Here is a 23,425-nt window from a genome sequence, read left to right as displayed (position 1 = left end):
TTGGAACTTGATTGCTTGCACTTGCTTGATCATTGGATTGAGATGATGTACTAGCCACTTGATCTTGTTCATTATCATGAGAGCCACTTGCACTAGCTTGATTTGTATCATCTTGCACATTTGAGTTAGAGAGCACTTGTACTTGATCATCTTCATCATCATTCACTTGCCTAGGCCTCAATTCACCAACATCCATGTTCTTCATGGCATTTGAAAGTTGAATGCCTCTAACATCTTTCAAGTTCTCATTCTCTACTTGTGAACCCTTGGTTTCAACAAATTCAACATCATGAACTTCCTTAAGAGTACCATTATCCAAATTCCAAACTCTATATGCTTTGCTTGTAGTGGAATAACCAAGTAGGAATCCTTCATCACATTTTTTGTCAAACTTGCCCAATCTAGTGTCTTTCTTCAGGATATAGCATTTGCAACCAAAGATCCAAAAATATACAATGTTGGACTTTCTACCATTCAAGAGCTCATATGGTGTCTTCTCTTTCAATGAGTGACAATAGAGGCGGTTGCTACAATAGCAACCCGTGTTTATAGCTTCGGCCCAAAAAGATTGACTCACATTGTACTCACTAAGCATAGACCTTGCTATATCAATGAGTGTTCTATTCTTCCTCTCAACAAGGCCATTTGATTGTGGAGTATACTTGGCCGAGAATTGATGTCTAATTCCAAATTCATCACACAACTCATCAATTCTAGTGTTTTTGAACTCACTACCATTGTCACTTCTAACTTTCTTAATAGTTGTTTCAAACACATTGTGAATGCCCTTGACAAATGATTTGAATATTGCAAACACATCACTTTTGTCCACTAGAAAGAATACCTATGTGTATCTAGTATAATCATCCACTATCACAAAGCCATATTTGTTACTACCAATGCTAGTGTATTGTATTGGCCCAAACAAATCCATGTGCAATAACTCAAATGCTTTACTAGTGCTCATCATACTTTTCTTAGGATGGGTGTTTCGAACTTGTTTGCTGGCTTGATAAGAGCTACAAAGCTTATCCTTTTCAAACACAACATCTTTCAAGCCTCTAATCAAGTCGTGCTTAACCAATCTATTCAATTGTTTTATTCCAACATGATCAAGCCTTCTATGCCATAACCAACCCATGCTAGACTTAGTGAACAAGCATGTAGATAATCTAGCTTCACTAGCATTGAAATCAACCAAGTATAGATTCTCATATCTAAAGCCTTTGAAGATCAAGTTAGAGCCATCTACACTTATGATCTCTACATCATCTACCCAAAATATGCATTTGAATCCAAGATCACTCAATTGAGCCACGGATAGCAAATTAAAGTTCAAGCTCTCTACTAGCAGCACATTGGATATGCTCATGTCATTGGATATTGCAATCTTACCAAGCCCTTTGACCTTGCCTTTGCCATTGTCACCAAATGTGATGCTATCATAACCATCATTGCCATTGGTGTTGATTGAGTTGAACATTCTTGCATCACCGGTCATGTGTTGAGTGCACCCACTATTAAGAACCCAATGCCTTCCTCGGCTTTGTAGTTGACCTACAAAAGAAGATCAATTCTTTTTAGGTACCCAAACTTGCTTGGATCCTTGAAGGTTAGTTACTAAGCTCTTTGGTACCCAAATGGCTTTCTTCTTTGAGCCCATCCATGGTTTACCAATGAACTTAGCCTTCACACCATTTATACCCTTAGTAAGCACATAGAAAGAATTAATCTTAATTGAGGATACATTAGCATTTTTGCTCTTATTCTTGCACTCATGCTCTTTATGACCAACTTGCTTGCAACTAGTGCAAAACCGACCATTGTTCTTTACAAAACTAGTCTTGTGAGGAGCAAAGGCTGCCTTGCCTTTCTTGGGGGTATAGCCCAATCCCTCTTTGTAGAGAGAAGCTCTTTGGGTACCCAAGCATATAAGCAAGCGGTCCTCACCACCATAGGCCTTAGCCAAGGTGTGAGTGAGCTTATTGACCTCCTTCTTGAGGTTCTCATTCTCAACCATTAGTGAGGCATCACAAGTGAAACCATCACTACTAGATGAGGTGGAAGTAGAAGTACTACAAGAAGGGTTAGCGGGAGGAACAATGATAGGCATAGATAATGATTCATTAAATATATCACAAGTTAAGCCTACATTGCAAGTTTTAACATGCTTCTTTTTATTTTGCTCATCAAGCAAAGAGGAATGAACCTTTTCAAGCTTTTTGTGAGCCTTGCCAAGCTTCTCATGGACTTCCTCTAGCCTCTCATGAGATGCATTGAGCTCATCAAAGGCTTGCTTAAGGACTTTTAGTTCCTTACGTAAGCTTTTGCATTCTCTTCTCTTGATGTCAAAGTGTTCTTTAGCATCTTCTAGGCATGTCAAATAGTTCATCCTTAGTAGGTTCATCATTATCACTATCACTTTCATTTTCATTCTCATTATCATGTTCCTCATCACTTCTATCATCACAAATTTGTACCTTAGTGGCCTTAGCCATGAAGCATGATGGAGTGTCGAAGAGAGAAGGCTTCTCATTGATTGCAATGCTTGTAAGTGCCTTCTTCTTGGTGGTCTTGTCATCATCACTATCATCATCATCACTTGAGGAAGCATCACTATCCCAAGTGACCACATATGAACCACCCTTCTTCTTCTTGAAGGTCATCTTGTCCTTCTTCTCTTTCTTTTCCTTCTTGTCCTTCTTCTTGTTCTTATTGTTGTCATCATCATTGTCACCATTATATGGACATTGAGCAACAAGATGATCTTTGCTTCCATGTTTGAAGCACCTTCTTGACTCTTCCTTATTCTTGGATGAAGATTTCTTTCTTCTAGCATGATACCCTTTCTTCATCATGAACTTGCCAAATTTCTTGGCAAAGAGAGCCATCTTCTCATCATCATCATCATCCCATGAACCATCATCTTCACTTGATGTATCTTGCTTTGCCTTGCCCTTGGATGATGTGGCCTTGAATGCCACGCTCTTCTTCTTCTCATCCTTCTTCTCATCTTTCTTTTCCTTCTTTTCTTTCTTGTCATCATCATCTCTATATATATCATCGGTCATTATATCTCCCAACACTTGGTTTGGTGTCATGGTGTCCAAACCACTCCTCACTAGAATAGTGACCAATGTGCCAAATCTTGAAGGCAAACATCTCAAGAACTTGTGGGAGAAGTCCTTGTCCTTCACCTCTTCTCCAAGTGCTTTAAGATCATTGACAAGCACTTGAAGCCTATGGAACATCTCCGGCACACTCTCATCCTCCTTCATCTTGAAGCTTGCAAACTTCTCTTTGAGAATGTATGCCTTTGCACCCTTCACGGCTTGAGTGCCCTCAAATGATTCTTCCAACTTCTTCCAAGCCTCATGAGCCATCTCAATATTCTTGATTTGCTCAAATGTTCTCTCATCAATTGCATCATGAATGGTACTTAGAGCAATGTCATTGTTTTGGAGAAGTACTTCTTCGACCACGGTGGGATTCTCCGGATCACCAATCTCAATTTTGGTTTCTACCACCTTCCACACTTTTCTATTGATTGACTTGATATGTGTGGTCATCTTTGATTTCCAATACGGATAATTTATGCCATCAAATTGGGGTGGCTTCTTGGTGTTGTTGATTTGAGCCATTTTTACACCGAAGGTTGTTAAGCCTCAAATCACGGTGACCTCGGCTCTGATACCACTTGAAAGGTCCTAATGGCTAGAGGGGGGGGTGAATAGCCTAATAAAAATTTCTACAACAATACTTAACAAATCGGTTAGACAATTATGAGGCGAAGTAAGTGTTGCGCTAGCCTACTTATATTGCAAGCCACCTCCCACAATTCTAGTGTATATAGTTTCTATCCACACAATAGCTATGTCACTACACTAAGTTAGTATGCTCTCAAAGGCTAACTAAAGAGCCACACTAAGCAAACTAACAAGCTCTCACAACTTGCTTACACTAAAGAGCTTGACAACTAGTTTGCGGTAATGTAAAGAGAGTGAGCAATTTGTTTATACCGCCATGTCGAGGAGTGAACCAATCAATCACAAGAATCAATATCAATGAAGACCAATCACCTTGGAATCAAATGATGAACACAATGATTTTTACCGAGGTTCACTTGCTTGCCGGCAAGCTACTCCTCGTTGTGGCGATTCACACACTTGGAGGTTCACGCGCTAATTGGCATCACATGCCAAACCCTCAATAGGGTGCCACACAACCAACATAAGATGAGGATCACACAAGCCACGAGCAATCCATTAGAGTACCTTTTGGCTCTCCGCCGAGGAAAGGTCAAGAACCCCTCACAATCACTACGATCGGAGCCGAAGACAATCACCACCCTCCGCTCGACAATCTTCGCTGCTCCAAGCCATCTAGGTGGCGGCAACCACCAAGAGTAACAAGTGAATCCCATAGCGAAACACGAACACCAAGTGCCTCTAGATGCAAACACTCAAGCAATGCACTTGGATTCTCTTCCAATCTCATAAAGATGACGAATCTATGATAGAGATGAGTGGGAGAGCTTTGGCTAAGCTCACAAGGTTGCTATGTCAATGCAAATGGCCAAGAGTATGAGGTTGAGCCGGCCATGGGGCTTAAATAGAAGCCCCCATGAAATAGAGCCGTTGTACCCCTTCACTGGGTACAACACGGGGTGACCGGACACTCCGGTCATATTGACCGGACACTCCGGTCATATTGACCGGACGCTAGACCTCAGCATCCGATCACGCGATGCGTGCCACGTGTCACCTCTCTTCAAATGTTGATCGCCCGATCTCAATGGTCAAGAGATGACCGGACGCAGTAGCTCAAAGTGACCGAACGCTGAACCCCAGCGTCCGGTCGTTTCCAGTAAGCATCCAGAGACGACTTTTCACGACCGAACGTGTCCGGTCATGCTCGACCAGACACATCCAGCGTCTGGTCACACGATGACTCCCCTGTGCGCTGCCACGTCAGCAGGACAGGATGCACCCCTCCAGTGTCCGATCACTAAGTGACCCAGCATCCGGTCAGAGACCGACGCCAGCGTCTTTACAGCTTCTACTGACCAGACGCGCCGGTCTAACCGAGGCCAGCGTCCGATCACTTTTAGTGACCTCCGTTGTCAGGGACCTAATACCGGGGTACCTAATGAGGTGGAACCAATTACCATCGAACGTTGACACTTCCGATCAGGCGGGAACGCTACTGCATTTTTTGTCCAAACGACGGAAGATTGGTTCTGCCTCGCCCAACCCCCGAGGGCTAGGCTCTGCCTCACCCGACGGCTAAGGGCTGGCTCCGCCTCGCCCGACCCCCGAGGGCCGGCTCCACCTCGCCCGACAGTCAGGGGCAGAGTCTACCTCGCTCGACGAGTACACCCTGTGCCTTCGTAATGATGAGCACAGGGTACGACATGACATTCGAGTCAAACACAGCACCAAGGACCATGCCCTGCACTGCTGTAGGAAGGTACCATCACGGCACGATGGGATAGGCGCTTTAGACCATTCCGGGCATGGCAGGGTCTGAATAGTGTTGTAGGCGCCACCTTCAGCCCTCGGGCGTAGAACCGGACGTAAACATACGACAACTGCTACGGTCCAAGTGGAGACTCGCGCCCTCTACAATGGTGAACGTGCAGTCACCACACCGTCCGCCCCCCATAGGGCTACAGGTGCACGCTTTGATCCGACACGCCGCCCGGGGGGGCGGGGCGGGATGGGACGTGACCACTTGCTAATCAGGTAAGGGCATGGCGTCGTCAGCAAGCAGGCATCCGGTGAACGTGCCAAGCCCTGACATCATTCGGCTATGTCAGCGAGGCTGGCTCAGCGGAAAAGGAGGACCCAACACCTTCGGAGGGGCTCCTTGGCCTCTAGTTTTTTCTCCTTTCTCCCATCTGTAACCCCTGCCCCCCTTGGTCTATAAAAGGGAGGGCAAGGCCCCTCACTAAGGGGATCGACTCTTAACCAACACAACTCAACAACACACATCACACACAGCTGAGCTGCCACCAGGCTCTTGGCATCCTCCTGACCATTCCATCAGAGACTTGGGACCCGTCCCTCTCTCGACCGTTTGTACCCCCTACTACGAACCATTTTTGGTGCTAATAACATGAGCAGCAACATACTGGATGTAGGGACATTCAGCCTGAACCAGTATAAACCTTGTGTCCATTAGCGCACTATTCGGGCCTAACGCGTATCAATTATAAATTTACTAGCCGGTGTTTGTTCGAAACACCGACAGTTGGCGTGCCAGGTAGGGGCCTTTGTGCGTTCCAAATCAGGCCTCGGATGGCTAGCCACACAATAAGTTGGGTCCTAGGCGCACACGTGTGCTTCGGGAGCCTAGACTTCATCATCACGGTAGGAGGAGGGTTGGTATAGGCTCACGCCGCCATCCAATCTCTCCCCTCCATTGGCCTCGACCATGAGAGTCTTGGGCGCTAGCTCGGCGTCCCCCTTGGACCCCATTGGTCCAGGGAGGACCAGCGTCGCCTCACCCTTTCCAGCGACAATGACATCACATGGCCTTCCAGAGAGGGGCCCCTCTCTCCAGAACGCCCCGTACGGAGCGCCCCGATAGCATTTCCGTTTGGTCTCCGCAACGCCGCGGCGACCGCAAGCCACCTCGTGGCATGACGCACGATCCCGTCCCCCACGAACAATGAGTTCGTGGGGATGATCAAAAGCATCATAGAAACCCTCCATGGCCTCCTCGTGGAAGGTCCAGGGTCAGACTCTGGCTTTGACTCCAGCAGGGGGAGCCATCACCCCTCCCGGGAGTGCTTCATGGCGGAAACCCCCGAGGGGCACATCAAAAGCGTCTCCGGGGAGGAAGCTATCCCAATAGGCAACCCTGATGGCAAGACCGTAGGGGAAGCAGCAACCCCATCTCGCGTAAGGATGGAGTAGCTGAGAGCCTGAAAGCTAGAGATTGATGAGGCCGGACAAGAACTCGTGAGGGAATACACGGAAATCGATCGTGAGATCGAACGCCGCAGAAATGGTGGGCGCGCACGCGCCATGGCCCGTAATGTGCACCAAAGGATCATCACCGATGATGTAGCCCTTCCTCATTTCGCTCGGGCAAGCCAAAACATCGCCGCTACAATGGCCTTGCTCCATGGCCTCACAGAGGCCGTGACGCCCAAGGAGTGTCGGGCCCATTGAGAAATTCGCACGCTGCTCGAGCGTGCGGCAGCGTAGCAGGCTGAGAGCTCGTTGTCTCGGTGACACAAGCTCAACACCAACTAGCGCATGCCCTCGGTGCACCCCACTAGGGACGCATTGGTCCACCAAACACCACCAGGCAGCAGACAGTGCATCGCTGTTCTGGTGCATCAACGTCTCGGACACAACCACGACGCATGTAGCACCCTCGACGCCCGCAGACGCACCTACAATGACTCAAGAGAAGGAGCCAAACGTGGCTACTACCCTCGGCATGGCAGACGCTACAACAGCGGCGAGGACCAGAGTCCGAGCCTTGACCTGCCAGGCCCTTAGGCCTTTGGCCGACACATCCTCAATGCTGCCTTCCCGCCAAGGTATCGACCACCTACCAATATCCCTAAATACTCTGGGAGACAAACCCCGGACTTTGGCTCGAAGACTATCAGCTTGCATGTCAAGACGGTGGTGTGGATGATGATGACTTCATCATCCGCAACCTTCCACTGTTCTTGGCTGATTCGGACCGAGCATGGTTGGAACACCTACCGTCCAACGCTATCTAGAGTTGGGCGGATCTGAGGGGAAATCTTTGTGGGGAGCTTCCAGGGCATGTACAAGCACCTTGGGAACCCATGGGACCTCAAGAACTGCTGCTAGAAAGATGATGAAACCCTCCATGGGTACATCTGGTGCTTCTCCCAGCAGTGCAATGAGCTCCCGAACATCGCCGATGCTGACGTAATAGGAGCCTTCCTATCCGGGACTACCTGCGAGTCTTTGGTTCATAAGCTGAGACGCAAGGGCCTACAAACCACCAAGGAACTCCTGGACATTGCCACCAGCCATGCCTCGGGAGAAGAGGTGGTCGGAGCTATCTTCGACCGTCCCGAGGGCAAGGAGAGGCGGGATGAGGGTGCCGGCGAAGGCGCCTCTAATCATTTTGCTAAAAGGAAGAACAAGAAGCAACGATGCGAGGACCCACTCATGGCCACTGCCGACCACAAGGGTGGACAGAAGCCCACAGAGGGCACCCCGAATCACTTCGAAAAAATGCTTGAAGGGCTATGCCCAAATCACGCCTTTCCCATAAAACATCTCCTTAAGGACTACGGCCTCATGCGGAAGTTCTTGGCCGGAAGCACCAACAAAGGGGAGTAGGGGAAGGAACCTGCCCTCACTGTGGACGATGCTGAGGAGAAGGACGATGGCTTTCCGACACCAAATGGATGCATCATGATCTTCGGAGGATCAGCGGCCTATGACTCCAAACGTCGCTAGAAGGCCACGCATCGCGAGGTCTATGCGACTGAGCCGGCTAGGCCGGCGTTCCTCTAGTGGCTAGAGTCCACCATAACCTTTGATCGAACAAACCATCTAGACAACATCCCACACCCAGGAAGATATCCGCTTGTAGTCAACCCGATTGTCAGCCCAAAGTGGCTCATGAAAGTACTGATGGACGAAGGCAGCAACCTCAACATCATGTACGCAAAGACGCTCGACGAGATGGGCGTCGACCGGACGAACCTTCAGCCCATATGAGCACCTTTTCATGGTGTTGTGCTCAATAAACAGGCCATACCACTAGGGAAGATCGATCTGCCCATCACCTTCGGGGATCAGTTCAATTACAGGACTGAGACCCTCACCTTCGACATGGTGGGGTTGCCCAGAACCTTCCACGCCATCCTGAGACGTCCATGTTATATGAAGTTCATGGCCATCCCCAACTATACATACCTTAAGCTAAAGATGCCAGGTCCCCATGGGGTTATCACCGTCGGCACCTCCTTCTAGTGGGCCTATGAGTGCGAGGTCGAGTGCTGCGGCCACGCCACAACAATCGTAGCCTCCGGGGAACTCGCCGCCCTCAAGGAGGAGGTCACCAAAGAAGCGCCCAATGCAAAGAAAGTAACTAGGTCGTTCATATCGACAGAGGGCTCCAAGAAGGTCCTCATAGATCCTAGCAGCTCCGAGGGTAAAATAGTATGCATTGGTACCACGCTCTCCTCCGAATAGGAAAGCACGCTCGTCGACTTCCTCCACGACAACAAAGACATCTTTGCGTGGAAACCCTCGGATTTGCCAGGCATCCCGAGGGAGGTCGCCGAGCACGTCTTGAAAATCCACCCAAGCTCCAAGCTAGTAAAACAACGCCTGCGTTGCTTCAACGAAGGAAAATGCGGGGCCATCAGTGAAGAGATAGTAAAACTGTTGGCCGCCGGATTCATCAGGGAAGTACACCACCCAGAGTGGTTAGCAAATCCTATCCTTGTGCGAAAGAAAAGCAAGAAATGGAGGATGTGTGTTGACTATACGGTTCTCAACAAGGCGTGCCTAAAGGATCTGTTTCCTTTGCCACGCATAGACTAAATAGTCGACTCTACCTCAGGGTGCGAAACCCTCTACTTCCTTGATGCGTACTCCGGCTACCACCAGATCATGATGAAAGAGTCCGACCAGCTTGCGACATCTTTTATCACCCCCTTCAGATCGTTCTGCTACACCTCAATGCCATTCGGTCTGAAGAACGCAGGGGCAATCTACCAGTGCTATATGCTCAAATGCTTCGGGGACCTCATCGGGCGGACCGTTGAGGCTTACATTGATGACATCGTAGTTAAGTTCGAAGGGCTGACCACCTCATTGTCAATCTTGAGCAAACCTTTATGAAACTCTAGGCGAATAGCATCAAACTCAATCCCAAGAAATGTGTTTTTAGGGTCCCGAGGGGTATGCTACTCGGCTTCATCATTTTCGAGCGTGGCATTGAAGCCAACCCAGAGAAAATCTCAGCCATCGCAAGGATGGGCCCGATTCAGAACATAACGGGGGTTCAACAAGTCACAGGGTGCCTTGCCGCCCTCAGCCAATTCATCTCGCGCCTCGGCGAATGAGGACTCCCCCTTTATCGACTCCTAAAGAAAGCCGACCGCTTCAAGTGGATAGCCGTGGCCCAGGAGGTGCTTGACATGGTCAAACTACTTCTAATGAGGCCCCTGATCCTAGTTCCTCCAAGTGATAGAGAACCCCTCCTGCTATACATAGCGGTCACCACGCAAGTGGTCAATGCCGCCTTAATAGTAGAGCGGGAAGAGGAGGGGCACGGCCTCAAGGTGCAGCGCCCTGTGTACTTCATCAGTGAGGTACTATCCGATTCCAAAACTTGCTACTCCCAAATCCAGAAGCTCCTCTATGCCATCCTCATCACCAAGAGGAAGCTGCGCCACTACTTCGAGTCACATCCCGTGATGGTCGTGACGTCGTTCCTCCTTGGCGAGGTCGTCCAGAGCCAGGACGTGATGGGAAGAACCGCAAAATGGGCACTCGAGCTGATGGATCAAGGCATCACGTATGCCTCTCGAACGACGATCAAATCCCAGGTGTTAGCCGACTTCATCGCTGAATGGACCGAGGCCCAGACACCATCGGCGGTCGTCGATCAAGAGTACTATATGATGTACTTCGATGGCTCACTAATGAAAAAGGGCACCGGAATGGGGCTGGTCTTCATATTGCCCCTCGGGGTCCGCATGAGGTACATGGTTTGGCTCCATTTCCCTCATCAAATAATGTGGCCGAGTACGAAGCGCTCATCAGCGACCTACGAATCGCCATCGAGTTGGGCATCCGACGCCTTGACATTAGGGGCGACTTCCAGCTGGTCGTCAACCAAGTCATAAAGGAGTCGAGCTGCCATGACGCCAAGATGGTAGCGTACTGCCAAGAAGTCCGACGGCTGGAGGACAGGTTTGACAGCCTTGAACTCAACCACATCCCGAGGCGCCTCAACGAGGCGGCCGACGCACTCGCGAAGGTGGCGTCCTATCGAGAGCCGGTGCCAATGGGCGTATTCGCCAGTGACCAACACAAACCCTCGGTGCGCTATGAAGGGTCAGAGTGGGCCAACGATGGCCCATCTAATCTAGCCCTAGGGGCTGGCCAGCAAACAGCTCCGCCTGGTCCCGATGTCATGGAGCTAGAAGAGGATCCAGCAATAGAGCTCGACCCTCTGGACGACTGGAGAACACCCTACCTCGACTACCTCCTCCATGACACACTGTCGACGGACAAGACGGAAGCTCGATGGCCCGCACGTCGTGCCAAATCCTTCGCCCTTGTAGAAGGTAGACTCTACAAACGGGGCCACATCGGAATCCTACAGCTCTGTATCCCCATCGAACAGGGGAGACTTCTGTTGAGCAACATCCATGGTGGGGTCTGCGGTCAGCATGCCACACCAAGAACCTTGGTTGGGAACGCATTCCGACAGGGCTTCTACTGGCCCACTGCAATAGTCGACGCTGAGAAAATCGTACGCACCTGCGAAGGGTGTTAGTACTATGCTCGGCAGACTCACCTCCTAGCCCAGGCACTCTAGATGATCCCCATCACGTGGCCCTTCGTGGTCTGGGGGCTCGACCTGGTTGGGCCCCTCAAAAAGGCACCCAGGGGCTTCACCCACCTACTTGTCACCATAGACAAGTTTACGAAATGGATCGAAGCTCGATCGATCTCCACGATCAAATCTAAGCAAGTTGTGCTGTTCTTCCTCGACATCATCCATCACTTTGGAGTACCAAACTCCATCATCATAGACAATGGCACGTAGTTCATCGGCAAGAAATTCATTCGATTCTACGATGAACAACACATCCGGGTTGATTGGGCGGCCATCGCGCACCCCCAGACGAACGGGCAGGTCGAACACGCAAACAGCATGCTCCTATAGGGCCTCAAGCCTAGGATCTTCAACCGGTTGAACAAGTTCGGCGCGCGCTGGGTCACCGAGCTCCCGGCGGTGCTCTAGAGCCTAAGAACAACTCCCAGCTAGGCCACCGGCTATACACCCTTCTTCATGGTCTACGGTTTTGAGGCCATCCTACCGATGGACCTAGACTATGGAGCGCCAAGAATCAGAGCATACAATGAACAGAGAGCCGAGGCATCCCACCAAGATGCCATGGACCAACTAGACGAAGCCCGCGACATCGCCCTCCTCCGTTCAACCAAGTATCAGCAGGTGTTATGATGGTACCACAGCCGACGGGTGTGGGACCGAGCCTTCAACATCAGGGACCTTGTCCTCCGCCTCGAGTAGAGCAACAAGGACTGCCACAAGCTCTCCCCACCCTGGGAGGGGTTGTACGTCGTCATGGAAGTACTCTGGCCAGCCCCCTACAAGTTGAAAACCATCAACGGCGAGGTCTTCACCAACGCCTAGAACATTGAGCAGCTACGTCGCTTTTACCCTTAAATAAACGTATACTTTTCCTTATCAGTTTTTGTCTTCAGAAATCCCCGATCTTTAGTGACATCCGATCCTTGCAGATTGCCAGGGGTCGGACCTCACTCGGGGGCTGATATAAGTGATATAAGTATGTTTATCTTGCAAACACTTCCTGTGTTACCCTTGCAAACATTCTCTAAGTTTTCCATTCTTCTCATAACAAAGTCTTAAGAGCTAGGATTTTAGGAACAAATTATGAGTACAACTGGTAGGACTGCAGGAAACCCATGCCCCAGCGGCTACAACATCCTTGCTCACTAGCGTGATCAGAATCGGTTCGCCCGCACTCCTAATTCTTGTGACCTAAACCATGGGGAGGGTCGGAAGGCACCAAAACCTCAGAAACTGTTTGTCGTAACAAAAGATGAGAATTTGTTCATTTTTGCACAAATTCACCGCTTACAAAGTGATTTCATCACGAAAAGGACTAATGTACTCATAAATACAAAGGAGTGTTCACTCGGGGGCTCCCCCATAAACTTATTCAAGTATAGTTTTTGACCAGCCCTATTACGAATACTACGGCGGTCGCCACGCCACGCTCTCCATCAGCGACGTCCTACTGCTCCGTGGGATCCTCGAAGGCGCCATCATCTACAACGTCGAGCACCACGTCGACAACTGTGGTGCCCTCCTCAGGGCATCTGGGGACTGTGCCATCATGATCAGCTGCAGCCCTGACAACGGTGCCTCTGCCAGGGCGCCCAGGGACTACGCCATCGTCATCAGCCGTAGCCCTAACAACGGCGCCTCCGCCGAGGTGTCCAGGGACTACGCCACTGTCATCAGCCACAACCCTAACGTCGACAACTATGGTGCCCTCCCTGGGGTGTCCAAGGATTGCGCCATCATGATCAGTCATAGCCCTGACAACGATGCCTCCACCGGGGCGTCCAGGGACTACACCATCGTCATCAACCGCAACCCTGACAATGGCGTCTAGGTAGGGGCCACCTCCCATCGAAGGGAGGCCACAACAAACGATGACGAGGCCAACGATGCTCAGCACCCTCCAGTGCCCCTCCTCCTTCGGTAGTGGTGACCCCTTCTCTGCAAAGGCGGCCCGCACCATCTCATCTACGTTGGATGACCTCCTGCTCAACATCACGCTCTAGATTCATGAGCGGATCTATGAGTTTTTTTCCTCCCTGGCATTACCCTCTCTTACTTAGGAACCGCAACGTTCGGTGGAAAGGAAGGAGAAGAAGGTGGCAGCCCAGAGGCTGGCGAGGGAATGGGACGAGAACTCCCCTCCCCCTCCCTATTTAAAGAAGGGGCTTAGCAGCTAAGAAAAGACAAAAGGCTGGGACGAAAAACTCTCTGCCTTCCCCTATTCAATATAAATGCAAAATCAATGCTGACAGAAATCTGAGGGGATGCACCAGAACCGACGGGACATGCTCTGGTCGATGAGATGTCGCCTGGTCAAATAGGACGTTGCCTGGGTATGGCCCGCCACTAATCCACCCCGGGCGTGAGAACCAGGGCACACCCACATGTAGGCGACTCTCCGCTTCCCCAAGCAGGACCATGGAATGACCCGACAATGGAACCCCCATCCAAGGGGAGCCCAACGGGCCTCCTAGGTCGATCAGACGGCCCAAGTAAAACAACGAACAAACGACCGCTGAAAGATAAGCACCTCTGTTTACTTACTTTGAGTGTTAAATTCATTATCGAGCCTCCGACCCCAGCAACGACAGGGGCACAGACATTGCTCGGGGGCTACCGAGGGTGTCTATTTGTTCAAACACCCTCTTCACCCGACCCCTCTTTATGTTTTAAAACTAGAAGCACGGTGTGTGGGTGTAAAACTTTGAATACAACTAGACGAACCACCAGACCCTACGCCTCGATGGCTATGGTGTTCTTGTTCACTAGCATGATTGAATTCACAATTCCCCACACCACAGGCCTAGGCTTCTGCCTTCTCGAGAAGGGTTCGGAGGGGTCCTCCTGTAGAACCTCCTTCGAGGAGAAGCTATCAGGTCGCCTAAAGTCAATCGAGCGGCTCAGATCGCCGCCGAGAGACAAAAACAAAAAATGGCGATGCTTATGTAGGTTACTTCGACCTCATCGCAAACATCGAACCCGAACCCCGCACGAGCATGCTTGGTAGGAGTTTCCCATCGCTCATACCACCAAGGTAACATCACCGATCCCTGCTTTCATTTCAATTAAGTTATACGCTAACTCCATACATCCAAACATTGCATATGCAAATCCCTGCATCACAACGCTTCGTGTCACGTCACGAAGCAGCAACCGCCTCATTCGATATGAGCGGTGACTGACCGAGGTTCGAAGGCCAGCCCATGAAGGGCTCAAGGCCACCTCACGTCAAACAGAGCCAGGGGAGAAAAACCGAGAGGAGCCCTAGCGGACTTGCACGATCCCGCTCAGAAGCAGACAGAGACATCTCGACCGTTCTCGTTTGATTCTAACCCCGAGCCAAACCCATAGAATCTCCATCGAGGAGAGGCCAATGGGCCACCTGAGCCTACCGAATAGCTCGGGCATCTGCCGAGAGGCGGGTTAAGAAGTAGTGGAATACCACATATGGGCTCTGCCGACCCCATCAGCGAATGATGGATTCAGATTCCACACGAACATACCGTTAGCGAGCTCATTGAGCATGACACTCGAGCCATCGAGGCAAATGTCGTCAACTCAGCCCCTCTGATTGCGGAAACCGAGGACAGGGTAACGCGTGAAAACACGGCCGACCCCTATCAGACCCTAAAGGGCTCGAGGGCTTGAGTCGCTCGATCCAAGATCAAGAGACCGAGGTTCGAAGGCTGACCCACAAAGGGCCCGGGACCGCCTCGCGTCGAACAAGAGCTAGGGAAGAAAATGCAGATGAGCCTTAGCAGACTTTGCCCAACCCGCATTAAAGCGGACAGGGTCATCTCAACCTTCTAGTTCAATCCAGCCTCTAGCCGAGCCCATAGAATCCCCATTGAGGGGGAATCTATTGGAAGGCGGGCCGAGGAGAAATGGAACACCACCCAAGGGCTTTGCCGACCCAGTCGCAAAGCAAACAGGATCGGATTCCGTCCGAACATTCCCGTTAGCGAGCTCATAAAGCACGTCACTCGAGCCATCGAGGCAAGTGACGTCGCCTTATCCCCTCCAGTTGTGAAAAACCGCTGATGGGGCGACAGTCACAAAATGAGCCGGCCCTTGACCAAATCCCCACCATGCACGGGGGCTCGGGGAAGGCCGGACCAGCGATAAGACTGAACGTACGGTCATGCGGCGATCGCCGAAATCCTAAGTGAGGGGTACGTGCGAATACAAACTCATTACATCAGACCTTCTCCTCGTGTCGAGACCGGCGGCAAGGTTCGGGGGAACAGATAGGCCCTATGGTCTTAACAAACGGAAGGGTTGGTCGCGTAAATCTTTTTTCGCAAAAAGGGAAGAAGGTAAGATCAAACAAACAAAACAAAAATACGAAACAAAGTCACGAATCCGCTTTCGGACACAAAAGTACCGACACTTGTTCACATATTACAGATAAGTGTTTATCAAACTTATTCAACTAACTACTTCCGTAGAGGGAGAACCTCTTCTTTTAGCCTGTTCGCCAGGTTCCGTGCAAGGGGAGCCACCGCCTTCTCAATCTCGTCTAGCTCATGGTCTTCATAGACAGGTGCGAAGCCTTGGCTCATTACCTCCAAGTTGATCTCCCGATCATAGTGAGAATGGGCAACAACGAAGGCTTGGGTGATCCCGGCATGAAAGGCGGCCTCCTCAAGTTGGCCCACCCACGCCGTGATACCCGCGGCACGAGCTGCGAGTGAGCTGGTTCCCTCTGGCTACGCCACCCTCAGGGCATCGATGACCACCTCGACAGTGGCTTGCAGAAGGTCATGCTCATCACTCTCGGTCTAAAGGATCCCTTACACTTCAGTGAGCTCCTTGCCCAGCCTGGCAGAGATGCTCTCAACATCCAACCTTCGGTTCACCGTGGCTCCAAGATCCGCCTGGAGGGAGTTGACCACCTAACGCGCCTTGTCATGCTCTTGAATGGCCCGGTCACGCTCCTCATGGGTTGCGCCATGCTCCGAGTGAAGTCTTTCTTTGGTTCGGTGCAGCTCGTCCCGCTCCCCGCGCAACCAGGCGATCACCTCAGCGTCCCGGTCCGCCCTCTGCTATAGGGCCGTGGACCTATCCTCGTCCTCCCGCCCGAGATCCTGCTCCATCTCCAGCTCTGCCAGGACCTCGATGGCCCGCTCACTGGCCGCGACATCCTTCTGGAGCAGCACATCCCGCTCCTGTCGAATCCTAGCAGCCTCCTCCACATCTAGCTTCACCCTCACCGACAAGTCCTCAAACATCCCATGGATCTCCTCCACGTCCCGACATGTCTTGGCCTCCTGTTGTTGGGTGATAGCGAGCTACGTGCCCACATCTCCTTGTAGCCGGGCCTCCTTGGTAAGGCGGTCTCATTCCGCCTTTTGCTCATAGAGGAACCAGGATTTATTCCAGCTACAAGCAACGAGGCATTGAAAAGAAGACCGGTATCAAAAATATGAAGACACAAAAATATGAGAAGAAGAAAAGAGGGAGAAGATTAAGTGGATACCCAGCCAGTAGGAACGAGGATTTCGCACCGGGCACCACTGGCCTAGTTCAAGGCATCCATCATAGCCGAGAACCCGATGTCAAGGTTCTCCCACTCTATGCTCTCGGTGACATCGTCAAGCGAGAAAAGAGCTAATGTTGGGTCCTGAGCGGCCATCCACTTGAGCGCTGGCTCACACCGCGCGGGGGAGCGGCTGCCCCCAACAATAGGGCCAAAGGTGACTCCCTTTTGGTTCTCCCCACCACTGTCACAATGCCCGGAGACCCTCTGGCCATGTCCTCCTCCCTTAGGCCTGCCTTAGGTGCCATAGCCGAGGGCGCTGGTGGCGCGGATTGCGCCATCCCCCTCGGACGCCGCCATGGCAACGTTCGGCCCCATCGGGCTTGTCGTGATCGTAGGCATCACCACCTAGGCCGTCGGACGCCATCGTGGCTATGTCCAACTGCGCCTGGCTCATGAGGGGAGGGGACCCTCCGACCGCGTCCTCATCCGTCCGGCCCACGTCGGGCGCCGTCGCTTTGGCCACCGGAGACACATGTTGCGCCACGCCCTCGAACACCACTATGGCTGCGTCCGACTGCTCCTGGCTTGGCGCGGTCATGGCCACCTCCATCGGTGACTCCGAACAACCGGCTGGTGGTGCCGCGCCCACCATGGAAGACACTGCCCTGCTCGGCAACCACCGAGGGCGCGGGTGCCACCGTGGGCGCCGTCGGATCGGCCAACGAGGCCACAGCATCAGCGCCGCTCCTGCCTAGAACAGGGGCAACATCGGGCAGCACCATCTGTCCTGCCAGAAGGGCAAGGCTCTTCTTGGGCGCCAGCCCCAGAGAGTGGCCCCATCGCAAGAATCTGCAAAAGGAAAAAGGCATAAGGTTGGAATAGAGAAATAAAAAAGAAGGAAGAACAGGGTAGTCAGTGGCCTACTCTAGCACCTTTAGGCGGCGGGAACGTTTTAGGGACGAACCCCTAGACCCCTGCCCTGACTCGTTGGGGTGGGACCGCTTCAAGCCTACCCCCTGCCCCCGGGCAGGGGGGATTGTCTCCCTTATCTTTGAGGGCGCGGCAATGGAGCCGCCCCTCTCCGTCGATACCTCGGGCGTGGCGGCAGATCTACTCACCCTCGTCAGCTCATGGGGCGCGGCAGCAGAGCCGCCCCCTCCATTAGCACCTCAGAGGCTACGATAGTTCTGCCCCCATCCACCGATCCTCTGGCGGCACCCTAGATGGGGCAGCAGATTCTCTAGTTCCCACCAGCCCCGAGGACTCGCTTCCCTCCACGTGGAAGGAGAAGGGTCCCTGCATGGGTCGATGGGCGACTATCAGCATATCTTCGTCCTCCAGGATGTCCCAATCCATGCCAGTGGCTACCTCATCATCATCGTCGTCATCGTCGTCACTGCCTGTCTCCTCTCCTCGATCACGCGCTTGCTGCTTCCGTACCCGCTTCTTCTTCTTGAGCTCCCTCGTTCTTTTGTCCCAGGCGGTTGTGATACGATTCGTGGCCACCAGGATCTGGTCCTTCGGCAGCGGAGCTAGGCTATCTGTAAGGACAAGACTCCTCGGCTGGTCCCGCTATCCTGAGGTCAGCGTTAAAGGGTCGGAAGTTCAAGTGAAGAAAAAGACACGGGAAAGGAGAACTTACAAAATCGATGAACCCCAGTTCCAGCCGCATCAGAGGATGTCCTGGCACCGGATACACGAAGTCAAGGACAACGCTGCCGGTGTCCTTCGAAGGCTCCATCACCTCTTTGATCCGCTGCACCACTTCGGTGCGAGGGAGCGCTCCGTCAGCGAGCGTCATCCCTTCAAGTGACACCCCAGGCGCCATCAGGTATAGGGGGAGCGCGCGGCTCATCAGCGGTGCCACCCTCCACGTGTGGTAGGTACCGATGATCCCAAACCCCTTCACGCCCCTATCCTTTAGAACTTGGAGGGCGGCGAGGTGGTCCTTGATCCTCTTGTTGATGCAAAAGTGGACCTGCAAACATAAAGGGCTAATACCCGAATCGATATCCAAAGCGTGCTAGTCGATTTGACCTGTTAACCAACAAGGATAAAGATACGAGCACTTTGATCCTGACAACAGCGATACGCCTGGAAGTCACGGCCAAGAGGTACTCACGCGGAACTCGAGAATCGCCGAAGGCCACACTGAAGCTATGCAACTCGCCGAATCAATGAGAACTCGTAAAAAGGAAAAATATGCAAATTGACGAAGTCGCCAAAAAGTAAGTAGATGCAAATAGGAGTAAAAATTGGTTTTGATATTGATTGATATCTCTTTTTACATTGTCCCTCACTCTATATTTATACCCTGATCTAAAGAGACATAACCAAACACAACTAGGACACCAAGCCCATATCTAAGGAAACACGTGACTCTTACATGAATCATACTCTAACAAATATAGAAAAGGAAATCAACTCCTATCTATTTCTCTGTCCGCCTCAATTACGATGGAAATCTCATCGTCCTCCTTTCCATCGGCATACTCCCTGTCTCATCGGCAGTGGTCTTCAAGCCTTCCTTCATCGGCATCGACAATAACATTTCCAACCTTATTGGCAACACCCGAGTCTAAATCGACCTTTCCATCGATCACCACCATTCATCGGCAACCATCTTTACAAGCTGATTTTCATCGGCTGTTAGCGTACACAGTAACTTTCCTCTGCCGATTAGCCCACTCTGATCATTTTGACACATGCAAAAAATGGTGTCAACACATGCCCCCCAATTTCGGAGTATAAAACCATTAATGCTTCGAAATTTACTCCAGATAACGTTTGCCTTCGCCCAATTACCGTAACTCATCCTTCAAACCACAACTTGATCTGTTATCAAATCTAATCAAATCTAATCCTGATTCACGCACCTCAGTAAATATCGCACAATTGCCAACCACTCTTGCCTTGATTATGGTTAAGATACCGAAATAATAATCCATCAGCAAGATCCTAACATAATACTGCCGCCACTTTTAGAATTAAAATATCCTGTACCGATATCTCTTCCAAGTCATGATTACTTGCCATCAAATCATCTGTACAATCCCTTGATTATCGTGCGAATAGTTACCATATCCATCTGAACCACCTCGACCTATATGCGCGCAGTATAGAGATAAGTCCAAAATACCCCTACTCCAAGCGGCTTATAAATAGATTTCTCCGGAACGCTCGTCTTCTACCCTCAGACCCTAATCTTTGACATTCTCTCTTTCCGGCGGCGACTCCGACGAACAACTGCGCAACCTCAACCAACAAGAACTTTTCTCCAGCGTCAACCTCGAGTCTCCGGCTTGTGCCCCCTTCTACCTCAAGATAATGGCAATCAACTTCGACGTCCCTGTGGTTCGTTCCACTTCCGTTACCTTTTACCTTGATTCCTCTGGTCTTTGCGAGTTCATACAGTTGGTAATTTTTTCTTTTCTTTTGTTCTTCAGATCTTCTAAACTTAGGAACTGCGCAACAAATTAGTTATTCCAACCGATCAGCCACATGTCCAATGCCTAGGACCAATGGGTAACCCAGATCCAACCGATCTGATTAATGTAGAAGTCAATAGAATCCCCTTTAGAGCCCAAAATTTCTCTCTGAATTTATGGAAAGATACATTCCGATCTTGGCCCAAAACCACCAAAGGGTGGAAAGATTGGTACCTAAGGGTCAATAGGTCGATGCAAGTATACTGGGCAGAACGGAAGCTAGACCAATGCATTAGGCTATCTATTGCCGATATGCAAAAGAATGAGTCAATGATGATTGCAGCTGCTTACTTCTGGTCAGACACAACAAACACTTTTATGTTTGGACATGGCCCAGCTACTCCCACACTTGCCGATGTCCACATGCTCACTGGCTTGGATATTTCAACTGCCGATGAAGGCTCCATTTATGGTAGAAAATCTGAATATAGGGTGAATACCCGCAACATCGGCGGTTGGACGGGATACATTCAAGAATACCAGAAGACCAGGACAGTTAACCAGAGGGAACATGCCACATTCTTGAATATGTGGTTAGAAAAATTTATCTTCTGTGGTCGATCAGTAGGACCAACCAACGCCTTCCTCCCCGCAGCTGAACTTTTGGCTAATGGTGTAAGGTTCCCTCCTGGCCGATACCTTCTGAGCTCCACTTATCATCTTCTTCATCAAGTGTCTCAGAAACTTTTGCTTGGCGAACCCATCGGCAACTTAGGAGGCCCGTGGTGATTTATCAACATGTGGCTGAATGCCCATATGCACAAACGTTTGCAATGGGACTTCTTTGCCCAACAATTCCCACGAGAAATTGCTGAAGACCATGTGCTTGGGGACGAGGAATCGGCAACACGCTCACCCCTCAATTTTGGTGAAGCCATAATTGTCCTTCCTGGAACAGAGGCCAATGAAGACCAGATCGACAGATTCTTCCAAAGCTTCTACAATGGTCTTTCTCGTGATCATAGGGCCTGGGTACCTTATATTGACGAAGAAAACAGATTCCTCCTTCTTTTCAACTTTGCCGATGACACTCTGAATCAGGATAATGAACTCATGATGGCCATCATTACTCCCAGGGCAATTCTAGTAAATACATTTGGTAGCGGGAAAAACACCAACATCACGTATGAATTTTACAACCCATCGGCAGTATCCCGTCAATTGGCTTTTGGGCAACTGCCAATCAAACTTTGTTTTGCCGATGTGATCAAATCCAGAGAAACAATCACCTGCAGAATAGATTGGAACAAGGTAGTGCGACTCTCCCCCCGATGCCGATACTATAGATATTGATATATCCACCTGGACGCCAGTATCTTTCATCACCGAGTCATATAAGCAATGGTGGCGAGAGTGGAAGGAACAACTGTTTGCAACATCTGTTCACACACATCGGCACATGATCGACCCTGAATATGCCATCCCTGACGACGCAGTAAGTTTCTTTTAACTCCCTTCTGCTTTTTCCTTTTATATATCGGTAACTAACTTTCTCATGATAGGTTAACAACCCAGCACCATCTATGAGTAAAAGTGGGAAACCCTTCGATCTTCAGCCTGTTTCCCCGATATCACCGATCGGCTATAATGCCCCTACCTTAGCTACTTTGACTCACCAGAAGACCCATGCCAAGACCATCACCTCCAAGCCCAAATTGGCTACAGCTAGGGCCACTCCATCGGCTGCTGCTACAACCCTGATCAAGGCATTCAAGGTAACAACCCTGTTTATTTCTACTCATGCCGATCACAAACTGTATTAACATTAATCATCAGGGTGTAAGAGCCGCTGCTGGATCGTCATCGGCAATTCCTCCGACATCAAGCACCACTACTTCTGACAAACCTTCAGAGGTATTCCTTCAACTTTACATTTCATCTGTTAAATATTATACCTTACACTTGTTTTGTAGCAACAAATGGGTACATCGGCAAGCGTACCAGATGTCCAAGCTCCACAACCAACAAGTGCCGATGCCCCCCAGCCAACCGTTGCTGAGGCCCAAGCAAAACGCAAAGCCGTAACAGATGCCGAGGCACAGCCAAAACGACAGAAGTCCATGCCGATCCCCACATCTGCCCCAATGTCTGCAATCCGGCCAGAATCAGTCGTCGCAACTGAGCAAGCAGTTAATCCTCCTGTACGGGACATACCATCGGTCATCATACCCCAAGAGCCAACCCCCGATGAGGCCACAGAGGATATCCCATCGGCAATCTCAACCGATCCTCCACACGGCATACTCCAGGCCGCTTCCTCCAGCCAAGCACAGGAAATTGCCTTAAAACAGGTAAACCGATTGACCTAGTCGATTTATAATATTCATACTTATCCTTAACTGACCTCTTTTTCCATTCCTCAGGAACAAGACTCCCCAAACAGCCGATGAGAAGCACAAGGGCATCGGCAACTTGCAGACTTCGGGCGCTGAACTTAAGCAGAAAATCTTAGATTTATCGGCAAAGAAGATGGCTCTATTGGCTGAATTAAAAGAAGTCAAGGTAGCCTTGACTCATGCTCAACAAGAAGAAAACCAGCTACCCAATGCCATCAAGGCCCTTCAGCAAGAAAGAGACATCGAGGCTCGCAAAGCTTTGGCCATGAAGAAAAAACTCAAGCCTGTGGAGGGTGCTGCCGATGAAGACATCAAAGAAATGGAGGAAGCCGACCAGATTCGCCTGCGTGCGATATTAGCTATCCAATCCTTGTTAAACTTGTAAATCTTGTTTATTGCATCGGCACTTTATGAGACATTGACACCCTTGCATAATTCTAGCCGATAGGACTGTTATCGGCACTTATACTTTTATGCATCCATCTAGATACTAGGGTAATATTTCTTTAAATATTTTCCATTTAATGCTCTGGGAA

At 50.4% G+C, this 23,425-nt stretch overlaps 1 long non-coding RNA gene across 1 annotated transcript; it reads left to right on the top strand.

Moving 5' to 3' along the window:
* The first annotated feature begins 22,095 nt into the window (after positions 1-22,095).
* Positions 22,096-22,815, top strand: LOC136483430 (uncharacterized). Its single transcript, XR_010765441.1, has 3 exons — positions 22,096-22,268; positions 22,330-22,407; positions 22,467-22,815. It is a non-coding gene; the product is annotated as an uncharacterized lncRNA (long non-coding RNA).
* Positions 22,816-23,425: the final 610 nt, after the last annotated feature.

The sequence above is a fragment of the Miscanthus floridulus genome, chromosome 9, assembly GCF_019320115.1.
Source record: "Miscanthus floridulus cultivar M001 chromosome 9, ASM1932011v1, whole genome shotgun sequence".
Classification (NCBI taxonomy): domain Eukaryota; kingdom Viridiplantae; phylum Streptophyta; class Magnoliopsida; order Poales; family Poaceae; genus Miscanthus; species Miscanthus floridulus.
This window is presented reverse-complemented; position numbering and strand designations above follow the sequence as displayed.